The sequence below is a fragment of the Pongo pygmaeus genome, chromosome 8, assembly GCF_028885625.2.
Source record: "Pongo pygmaeus isolate AG05252 chromosome 8, NHGRI_mPonPyg2-v2.0_pri, whole genome shotgun sequence".
NCBI lineage: Eukaryota > Metazoa > Chordata > Mammalia > Primates > Hominidae > Pongo > Pongo pygmaeus.
This window is the reverse complement of record NC_072381.2, coordinates 101,383,409-101,395,255: the sequence shown is the minus strand read 5'-3', so window position 1 is coordinate 101,395,255 and position 11,847 is coordinate 101,383,409.

The window sequence follows — 11,847 nt, the reverse complement described above, 5'->3', positions numbered from 1 at the left end:
GAAAAAGTTGTCTTTACTCACTGTTTATTTCCTTGAACTTCCTGTTTATTCTTCAACCAACTGCAATATTTTATCTCAACTGAAATTACCAGTTTTAAAAGTCACTAACTACCACTTCATTTCTAAATCCACTGGGTATTTCTCAGACCCTATCTGACTTGACCTCTGTTGAGTCCAGTGTGACAGTTTATCTACTTTCTTCTTGAAATCTTCTTTTCCTTGGGCTTCACTGACACCAATGTTTCCTGGCATCAAATAATTTACTTCTGTGGTCATTCTTTTGAATGTCTTTAGAGCTTTGCCTTCATTCATTCTCTCATCCTTTTATTTGTGTATTTATAAAGCATTTATTACATGCCAGGCAGCATACTAAGTATTGGAGACTGAGAATCTGAAGCAATACCTGGACTCTTCCTTCAGAAAAATATACTCCCAAACATACACTGAAAATTTGGCATACATTTTCAAGCCTCTCACACAGTGTTAAATACATGCATATCACTCTAGAATCTTGCTTCAGGGCCTCCGAATTATCTCAGCAGAAAGTTTTTTTTTTTTTTTTTTGAGATGGAGTCTCGCTCTGTCACCCAGGCTGGAGTGCAATGGCACAATCTTGGCTCACTGCAACCTCCGCTCCTGGGCTCAAACGATTCTGCTGTCTTAGCCTCCCAAGTAGCTGGGATTACAGGCACGTGCCATCGCGCCCAGCTAATTTTTGTATTTTTAGTAGAGACGGGGTTTCACCATGTTGCCCAGGCTGGTCTTGGACTCCTGACCTCAGGTGATCTACCCGCCTCAGCCTCACAGAGTGCTGGGATTACAGGTATGAGCCACCACGCCCGGCCAGACACTTTTATAGAAATATTTTTTAAAACTGCCCCAAGAGGCTTAAATTTTTTTTTAAAGCCCATGGAAAGTGAAAATGAAAACAGTTTTTCCCAGAAAAAGATTTTGCTACAGTTGGAAATTTTCTTCAAGGCATTAAGACTAAACAAGTTCTTTCAACCTAACATTTGTGAACAATCTACTTTTCCCCTTCTCCCTCCAACCCCTACTCCCATATGCTTTGATTGGTGTCATAAGAATACAATTCAGGAAAGAGACTTAACCCATCCATGAAGAGGAGAAAATGGAATTATAAGAGCTGATATCTTTACTTGAGAGTAGATTGAATAGGGTTCTCACATCTACCAGGGTTCAAATGGTGGATAGAATACCAACTTCAGAGAAGGGGTGGAGACAAGAGGGTGAGTAATTCCTCATTTGATGAAGTTATTTTCATGTCAAGAGAAGGAAATGGTCCTGGTGTTGATATCTTGTGGATACAAGTAATACAATATCTGCATTCTGGGCACTATCCCTTTATGTCATCTGTGCTTTACAACCCTCTTCCAAAATGGGTGGGTGCTAAGAAGATCCAGCCCCATCTTCCTCATGTAACATATATTTTAAAAAAGAATCTTCTAGCCAAAGGTTTGTTACTGGGGTTTTTTCGATCGCTGGAAACAACTAGGGAAAAAAGATGGTGAAATTCATGTTGCTTTGGGGGCTATTTTGTAGGAGATAAAACATTTGCCAATGTTTTCACCCAGTGAATACATATTGAGCATCTACTCCAACAGAGGGCTTGTAAATGGTGAGTAAAAGCAGGCAAAACCCTTGTGCATAAAGCTGATGGTTTAATGTTACAGATCACCAGTAGTCAGATAATCACAAATGCAAAAATGCAAATGTAACAGGTGTTAGGAAGAAGCACAAGTTTCTATAGATCACCAGTAACCAGATAATCACAAATATAAAAATGCAAATATAACAGGTATTACAAAGAAGCACAAGTTTCTATGAGAGTCTATAACAAGAGAATTTGACTTTGTTAGATCAGGGAAGTCTCCCTAAAGTGATGATCAAGCAGAAATCTGAAGACATGAATAAATGTTAACAAATGAAGAGGGAAGGAATGTGTGCCCCTGATAAAAGGGCTAATATATGCAAAGGACCTGTGATAGGAAAGAACATTCAAATATAGGTATCAGAAGAAAGGCCAGTGGTCAGAGGGGAGAGAAGGGGGAGGAGATGACACTTGAGACCAGATTCGAGTTTTGAGATCTCCGTGGCTGCAATTGGAGCAAGGATTAGAGTGGGGCAGAGTAGACCTAAGACCAGTCATCCAAGCGTGAGATAATGGTAACTAGGACCCAGGTAGTGGGGATGGAAATTTAAGACATTGATTGTATTTAGTACTTGGTAATTGGTTTTGAATATGAGTATTAGATTAGATTGTATATAATTGTTTGCTAGTATTTTAGCAGAAACAATTTGACTATTTCTTTTGGTATTGAAATAAGAATTATTAGTTTAAAAAAGTGTGTGTATCTATGTGTGTATATATAAAAATATATATACTTTTTTACCTTTTGAATATTGCTATGTGTATTTATTACCTATTCAAAACATTCTTAGTTCTAAAGCCTTTTGTAAATATTAATTCAGGGATTCTCATTGAATTGGTTAAGAGCAGAGACAAATGCTAAGCAAATAAATCAATTCATAATTTCCAAGCAGAATTTTACCAAACCGTAGATCTAACTGGTCATTGCGCAAAGTTTCTTCTTTTTATTTGGGAGGAGCCTAAAAATATTCTTCCCATATACCAAAGGACAAGGGGCAGTCAGTGAAGACATCTCCACTGCCCTCCACACAATCTTCGAAAGTGCCTAGAGAAGGGTTTTGTTATACAATAAGAATCAGAAACTATAAAACATGGTGTGTCGAAGTCTCAACCCCCATTCTGCTGTCATGAAGATTTAGAGGAATGGGGTTGACTTAAGAGAGGCGGGGCAGGCCTCCAACTCTCCGGATTAAGGAAAAGTGTTGTAGGTTGAGGTTGCTGTGAAAGAGACTGTGAGACAGTGATTTGGCTATAGGTGGCTTAATGAGGAGGATTCTTGGGTGTAATATGAGTGAGGGAGTAAAGGAAGCAGAAATAGGCAAAAGAAGGAGTTAGTTGAGCTATGATGCAGTCACAACAAAGATGTAAGGGGATCCTACAAGGGCACTCTGGAGCTGGGATGGCCCTTCAGAGTTGTTGCAAGTTGGGGCAAGGGCACAAAAGTACATGTACTTTTAAAAAGTCATGGAAGACTGTACACTGATGCACAAGCCAGTCCCTCCTTGAAGCCTATTACATCCATTGAATATGAATAACTAAGCCTTACTTTTGAGAAAATTGAGTCTTGGACCTTTGAGAATCAATCTTCAAACTAAAAAGTATCTCTTTGATGTTAAAAGCAATTTTTATAACCAGGGTTGAGATTATTTAGCTTGTTTAGATGGGCTAATGGAACAGTCTTTTGTTAGTATTCTGCATGATTCCCTTACTGACATTCATTTTATAACCGTACCCAACTCTAATTCAAATGCAGATTTAGATGTGATACTTAAAGACCTGTGGTAAAATTGCAGGAAGAGGGTGTTTGTCTTTCTCAGTGTGTTTTCTGTAATAGTGAAGGTTTATTGGGTTTCTCACTTGAGTGCCACCAGCATGCTTTGAACAACAAGATTACTTACTATCTTTATACATATGGCTGAATTTCTAAGATGTGCAGCTTCTTCATATTAATTGGTTTGGATATGCATAAATTACAGCACCCAGGTGGGTAGGTATAATTAGCTAAAATTTTATTTTTTGCTTCAAAAATCATGGTTCAGTAGCATTCACAACCTTAGGAGCACTAGCAGCTGCAGCGCAGGAGTCACGAATATAACACATCTCAAAAGACATGGGAAGTATGAACATCTTAACCTTAAGAAAAGTAAAGAGAGGTGTCTGTGTATGTGTGTGTGTCTGCGTGTGTCTGTGTGTATTTATGCATGTGTATAAAAAATCAGAATATTCAGAAATCCAAAAGATAGCATTTTGAGGAGGGCACAATAAAATGTACACGTATCTGGCCGTATTGGAGAAGAATACAGGAAACGATACAAAGATGTCTATATCAGTTACAGTGCTTTTGGCAGCAAGTAACAAATCCAGACTCCAAGAAGATTAAATAGTAAAATTAACTCATTGATGACAGGAATTCCAGCTATAGGGTAGGCTTTGAGGCTTGGTTGCCTTTATTCACTGGCACAGTAATGTCATCAAGGGCACAGATTCTTTGCAATTCTCTGTCATATTTTATGTTACAGTTGGTGGGTGAAAGTATGTAATTATGACTTCAACCTCAAGCTGTAGCAAGACAGCTGCAGCAGTTCCAGGCATCACATCCAGAGCTGGCAACATTTGCTCACCTTGTTAGAAAACTTCTAGAATCCTCCCAGCAGAGTTCCTCAGTGTGTCCTATTGGCCAGATTCTAAATGTGCCCATTTCCTTTTTTGCTTTTAGAGACAAGGTCTCGCTCAGTTGCCCAGGCCGGAGTGCAGTGGCATGATTATGGCTCACTGTGATCTCAAACTCCTGGGCTCAAGCAGGGTAGCTGGGAATACTGGCATGAGCCACTATGCCCAGCTAATTTAAAAAATTTTTTTTGTGTGTAGAGACAAGGTCTTGCTATGTTGACCAGGCTGGTCTTGAACTGCTTGCCTCAATTGATACTCCCACCTTGGCTTCCCAAAACGCTGGGATTACAGGCATGAGTGAACGCACCTGGCCTCACGTGCCAGTTTCTGAACCAAGCACTGGCAAAGAAAATGCATTACTCTTAGTATTCTAAATCCTCTCCCTGTAATTGAGGGCAGGTTCAGCTTCCAATGTTGATGTGGAGGGGGGAAGGGCACATGACAAATCAAGCTTCTATTAGAAGGAAAAAAGGAGAAATGGATGCTAGGGTAGGCAAACTGAATCTTCTCTAATACCTCTATTGTCTTCAAAGCTCTTTGATTAGAACAGTACACACCAAAAGTAGGGGGGCGATTAATGAGACAGCTGCTTCATATTCTACCAGTGGACCACACAGTTAAAAAGCTACTGACCTAATAGGCTCATTAAGAAGTCATTCTTTTGTCAGATAGCATTTAACAATATATTTGACAAAGAAGGTTAAAGGAGCGTGGATTGGCTGCTAGTAGAAGAAACTAGAGCTGTTTTGGAGTTGATGCAAGTTCACCTCATCTCTTTAGCAGTGGTTCTTAAAATATGGACCTCCCAACATCTGAATCAGAATTTCCCAGGGTAATTATTAAAACATGCAGATTCATAGGCACTGTCCCAGACTTACCTTATGAAGTTGGGGTAGGCTGTTAGGAGCCTGCATTAATTAGTTCTTTGATTAATGCACACTGGCATTTAAGATTGACTGTTCTGTAGACTAGTATCATATATAACAATAATGAACTTCTTTCCACTGTGCTACAAATAAACCCATTCATGCTGGATTGGTCAAACAAAATCAATTTGTAACATATTTGAAGACCAGTGCCATGAGCTAAAGGGTCCTTCTAAACAAGGAGCCCAGATCCTGAAATAAACTTATATACTGTACCCCTGAAAGATTCTAGCAATGGCTTTCTCTAACACCCCTCCCCCAAATCTCCTGGCATTTTAAATCTCCAGATAGCTGACTGTCTCTGTTTTTCAAACTAGCATTTTACCTCATCGAAATAATATATTCTGTATGTATATAGGTTAGCATGAATGAAATCTCTACTACTTAGCTAATAAAGGGGCTGTGAGATCTTACTTTTTAGAGGAACTTTCCAGAGTCATCTTCACATTTAATGTTCTTATTGTTGCCCTATTTATTCCTTAAAAAAAAAAAAATCCACTTAGTGACCAAACAGTTTTAGGGTATTTGTAAACAGAAGTGTTAGAGGAACTGTTTCTCTTATTTTCACAGGGGGTATGAGTTTCTACTCCAGTCCGTAGGGAGAAAGAGGAGTGAGGAATACTTTCAGCCACTTCCCGCCTGCAGGGTAGGAGGGAGACTATATGACCTGTGAGTTGAGGATAAGGAAGTAGGCATGTTTGGCTTCTCTCCCCTTCTGATCTTCACATTGGTAGAGGGGAGCATGTCTGGTTCACTCATACATGCAGGAAGTTTATTGCAATAAGCCTGTTCTGGTAGGGAAGGCCTACAGTTGTCCTGCCCCGCCTGTGTCTGGTTGGGAATACTGAATTCTGTGGTAAAGTATCTGTTAGGTCACCCACTGAGATAACACATCTAAGGCATGCCCTTTGAGGTAGGTTTTATTAGTTCTAAAGCTGATACTTTGATCTTCATCTGCCTTATTCCCATTTTTATCTGTGCATTGATCTGACTTTTCTCCCTTTTTGGGGAGGAGAAGAAAAGGGTGATATTTATTAGCCCCCTGGAACCTAGAATAGAATCATGATCGAATTTCCTTGTCTCCGGGGGCACACATGTGAGGTGAGGGAGCACGATGGGGAATAAGGCTCAAGGAAGATGATATGACTCTGGCTTCCCCTTATAAATTGTGCTTTACTCAAGCTTTGGTGCCTTTTGGCAGGGACTGCAAAAGTTATCTGTCTTTATCTTGTCTTATAATTAGTGGGAGAAAGTTCGTAATTATGATTTTATGAGCATGAATCCATTTGTTAACAAAAGTAAACGTCCCAATTGTGTATGATATTTTTGGAAGTCTCCAAAGATCTTATTTAGTGTGGGCTAGGGAAGGTTGTACCCATCTAGTAGAATGCTTTTTCCATTCTCCACTTTATGACTCACATGGCCCTGTCTGTGCCAGAGTCATCCCAAGGCTCCCTGCAGACATCATCATGAGAAGCCATGGTAGACACAGCACACATATTGCCTACCCAGTATGTATTTATTCCATCTTTCTTGTTATTGAAACCTCAATTTTGCTTGGGATAACAATTGCCAGCCTCAGTCTGTGAGTCATGATTCATATGTGTCAGTCATAACCATCTTATTTCATTTTGCAAGACCCTCATTGGCCTTCTTGCAGATGTGGATGGTTATGTGACCCAGTTCTAGTGGATGAATCATAAGAGGAAATCTGCCGGAGGCTTCTGGGAAGATTTTGCTTTTCTGATAACAGTGACAGATGTTTCTTAGCTCTTCCTATCTTGAACATGGACATACTATTTTGGCTGCGCCATCTTACCTCATTCTTATGATGGAACAAAATACACTATTCATGAAGTCTACAAAGAACATTGAGACACTGGGTGCCCAGCCATGTAAGTTTAACACTGCCCCACACAGTTTTCACATAGATAAGAAGGGCTACTATTGGATATTACACAGATTATTTCTTTTTTCCCAGGATCAAAATTAGGTACATGATCCCAGAAGCAACTGTGCAGCTTACGTTTAACCAATGGCTGACACATTGCCTGATACATAAAAGGCAATACTACAACAGAATTTGTGGAATGAGGGAAAAATGAATCATTGAAAATATGTATGGTGAATGAAGTAACTAATGAGCCCAAATACCGTTTATCATGAATTTCTAATATGATGTAGTTTGGTTTCGTTCACTGCTGAGTACAAACAAAATAGTACTGTACTCAGCACTAAAAACAAACAACATAGATGAACCTTAAAAACAGTATGCCAAATGAAAGAAGCCACACCCAAAAGAGAACATCGTGTATAATTCCGTTTGCTTGAAACTTCATCTCATGGGTGTTTCTCTCAGTGGTTGCTGGGGCCAGGGGCTTGGATACAGGGAGGATGGAGTGGGAGGGGCACAAAGAATCCTTTTAGGGTAATGGAAATGTTCTGTATCTTGGTTGTGGTGGTGGTTGCATAGATGTCAAAAGTTACTGAGTATGTGAATTTTATTGTGTGTAAATTATACCTCAATAAATTTGAATTTTCAAAAGAAAGCTCACTTCTTCAGGACCAATAGTAGGGAGAGGCACTGATGCTGAGTGTGACTCGTAATTCATGCAGCCATGAGAGATCCTTATAGAACAGGACAGAGGTGAAAAGGTTATCTGCTAGACAAATTTTTCTGAGTCTACAAGGAAGTGGTCTTAGACCAGGTCAGTTTTGTAGGTTCCCTGCATCTTTGTAGGCTCCTTTGTAGGCTTCTCTCTACTTGAGCCAGAAAAGGCCCAAATTTTGTTGTATATCAAGAGTTAGAAGGTTCTCTTGGAATGAGGTCTTTAATACTTGAACCTTTGGATTTTTTAAAACTGAAAAAAGCAATATCTGCACAAATACCTACTAAGGCTTTTATCTAGAACCTGCTCTAAGATGTAATGAAATCAGTCTACTTTTTGATCTAAGAAGCTTTTTTTTCCTAAAAAAGATATATTTTCTCAATTGTAAAAGTAATCCATGATTACTGTAGAAAAGTTAGAAAACACAAATTTGCAAAGGCAAAAATAAAAATCATCCATTTTCACTACCCAGCAGTAACTATGATGACCCTTTGACAGACATCCTTTCAGATTATCAAATTAAATTAGTTGTCTTTGAATCAGTTAAACATACCCATTAAACTACCAGGAAATGACTTGTGAATAAGGGAGGGCTTTCAGCTTCTCTGTAATCAAAGACTACTTTCACTTAGCACCTTACTAGAAGGAATATCTGTAAAATATGAGTCTTACTAAATGTACCAGTTGCTAATACGGTAGCACATACCCTAACAATCCTTTTAATATATATTTCTCAGTGCTATTTCTTAGAGAGCATGGTTTCTAGGATTCTAGATTTAACTTTTATTTTTCCATGCCTTGATATGAGACCCACAGAGGCCATAGTCCTTGAAAGACATGAACAGTGTTTCCCTCAGGTATGTGAAGGCAGAGAAGTGTGAAATTGGAGGATATGGTCCCCTTATCTCAGGCTCTGACAGGCCCCCTCTCTGGTGTCTAAAACCCATGAGGTACCTCTGCCAAAAGGAAAGACACAGAACCTTTGCTGAGCTATTTATTGCCTTCGGTGTGTTGGGAGAGGGGATAGTGTTGGTGGCTGAGTGTGAAGACTCCTGGGACAATCATCTTTGTATTTCCACTAGTGCCCACCACAGTGCCTGAAATGCGGTAGTTTAGTGGTGTATTGAATGAAGGTATTAACAATTGTGTTAATAATCAAGGTCAAAGAGAACTCAGGTCATATGAGGTCATATGTTGATACCAGCTCACTTCTGATGATTCTAAACTGTATAAAAGACCCAGACCTTAGCCTTGGCTGTTACCCTTCTGGGACATGTCCCTAGCCCAGTAACCCAGTATGGATGTAACTCAATGGAATGGAGGTCGGTACAGGAATAATCTGCAGACCATTACAAGAACATGGCTGCATTCTGTAGGCCCATGCCATCCAATCCTGCACTTCTGTACTGGGGTGGCTTTCCATGGCAAAAGTTTGTCACCCGCTATCTTGGGAACCTTTTAGAGAAGGACATGCATGTATATGGAGCATAGTTTTTCAAGTAGGCCTCAAGACTTTCTCCATCAGAATCACCTGTAGTGTCTTTTAAAAATATATGTATACATATGTAACTTACCTGCACATTGGGCACATGTACCATAAAACCTAAAGTATAATAATAATAATAATAATAATAAAAGAAAAAATATATATAGGTTCTTGATTCTTATTCAAGATTTACTGAATTGGAATCTTTTGGTCCTGAGATGCAGATGATTCTTATGTACCCCATTTGAGAACCCAGGACTAAGTAGTGTATCTCAAGCTTTTTGGACTCTGACCTAGAGTTAGAAATAAGTTTAGTAAAAACAATATTTGTACTTACTAGAGCAGTGTAATCTTACAGTTTCTATTTGTTGTTGTTGTTTTTTGTTTTGTTTTTTTCTGTTTAATTTGCTGGCTTCGACCCAGTAATTTTTTTTTTTTTTTTTGAGACCGAGTCTTGCTCTGTTGCCCAGGCTGGAGTGCAGTAGTGCGGTCTCGGCTCACTGCAACCTCCGCCTCCCTAGTTCACGCCTTTCTCCTGCTTCAGCCTCCCGAGTAGCTGGAACTACAGCCGCCCACCACCATGCCCGGCTAATTTTTTGTATTTTTAGTAGAGATGGGGTTTCACCGTATTAGCCAGAATGGTCTCGATCTCCGGACCTCATGATCCGCCCGCCTCAGCCTCCCAAAGTGCTGGGATTACAGGCATGAGCCACTGCGCCCAGCTCTGTGCTTATTCTCATCTACATGTTTAAATATAAGCATGTATTCATGTATTGTTAGTGTATTTAAAACACCTTGAAAGTAAAATATGGTTCTAAAACATAAATCATCTTTTTATATATGCAAACAATAACCAGATAAAATACAGTGGAAAAACAAATTTCATTCCCAGTTGTGGTAATTTTTTTTTTTTTTTTTTTTGAGAAGGAGTCTCGCTCTGTCACCCAGGCTGGAGTGTAGTGGCACGATCTCAGCTCACTGCAACCTCCACCTCCTGGGTTCAAGTGATTCTCCTGCCTTGAGTAGCTGGGATTACAGGCGCCTGCCACCACGCCCAGCTAATTTTTGTATTTTTAGTAGAGATTGGGTTTCACCATGTTGGTCAGGCTGGTCTCGAACTCCTGACCTCGTGATCCACCCACCTTACTCTCCCAATGTGCTGGTATTACAGGCGTAAGCCACCGTGTCCAGCCGGTAATTATTTTTAAAGGGTAAGATATCCAGAAGTAAACTTAAGAAATGTGTAATATCTATACAAAGAAAACGTAAAGATTGTACTGAGGGTCATTCAAGAAGATTTCAATACACAGAAAGATATATTTTGTCACACTCCTGCACTCCAGCCTGGGCGACAGAGTGAGGGGAGAGACCCTGTCTCAAGAAAAAAAGAAAAAGGAAGATGTATTTTGATAGGAACATGTCCCCCCAACAGTACAAGCAAGGGTAAAAAAAATGTTAACTGGTAAAAATATTTGTAACAGGTAAAATAGCTAACGGGCTAATTTCTGACTATTTGGAGTGCTTTTTAAAACCAAGAACTAACAACCAAAGGAAAATTGGTAAAGGAATGAACAGCTATTTCATCGAATAAGTATAAGTAGTCAGTACACTCACGCAAAAATGATCATCTGTACTGAGAATTTAAGAAATGCTAATAAAAACAAAAATGAGATATTTTTACCTGATATATTTACAAAGATGAAATCGTTTGATAATAATGTCTGTTGTTGAAGAAGTGTGATAAAAATATATATTTATTAGAGCATATTAAATCATTTCAAAACATTAGAAAATGATTAAAATATATTCTATTCATATAATTCATATGGCCAACCCTTCCAAAATATTCTTTGGATATATTTTAATTTCATGAAAAAATATTGTTGCTGATACATTGTGAAGTACAAAAAATATATTACAAAATTACATATTTAATATGCAGTCCATGTAGAAATAATATATGTGTGTACAGGAAAGATCCTCAAAGCAAATGATTAGTTATGCCCCCTTTTTTTGTTTTTTTGGGAGAGGGTCTCACTCTGTAGCCCAGGCTGGAGTGCAGTGGTGCAATTTCGGCTCACTGCAACCTCTGCCTCCCAAGCTCAAGCAATCTTGCCACCTCAGCCTCCTGATCCCGAGTAGCTGGGACCATAGGCATGTGCCACCATGCCTGGCTAATTTTTTTTTGTATTTTGGTAGAGACGAAGTTTCTCCATGTTGGTCAGACTGGTCTTGAACTCCTGAGCTCAAGTGATCTACCTGCCTTGGCCTCCCAAAGTGCTGGGATTACAGGCATGAGCCACCATGCCTGGCCAGTTGTGCCCTTTTGCTTTATATTTTTCGTTTTTCAAATTTTCTTTCTTTTTTTTTAGACAGAGTCTTGCTGCGTGCCCAGGCTGGAGTGCAGTGGCACAATCTCGGCTCACTGCAGCCTCCACCTCCCCGGTTCAAGCAATTCGCCTGCCTCAGCCTCCCAAGTAGCTGGGA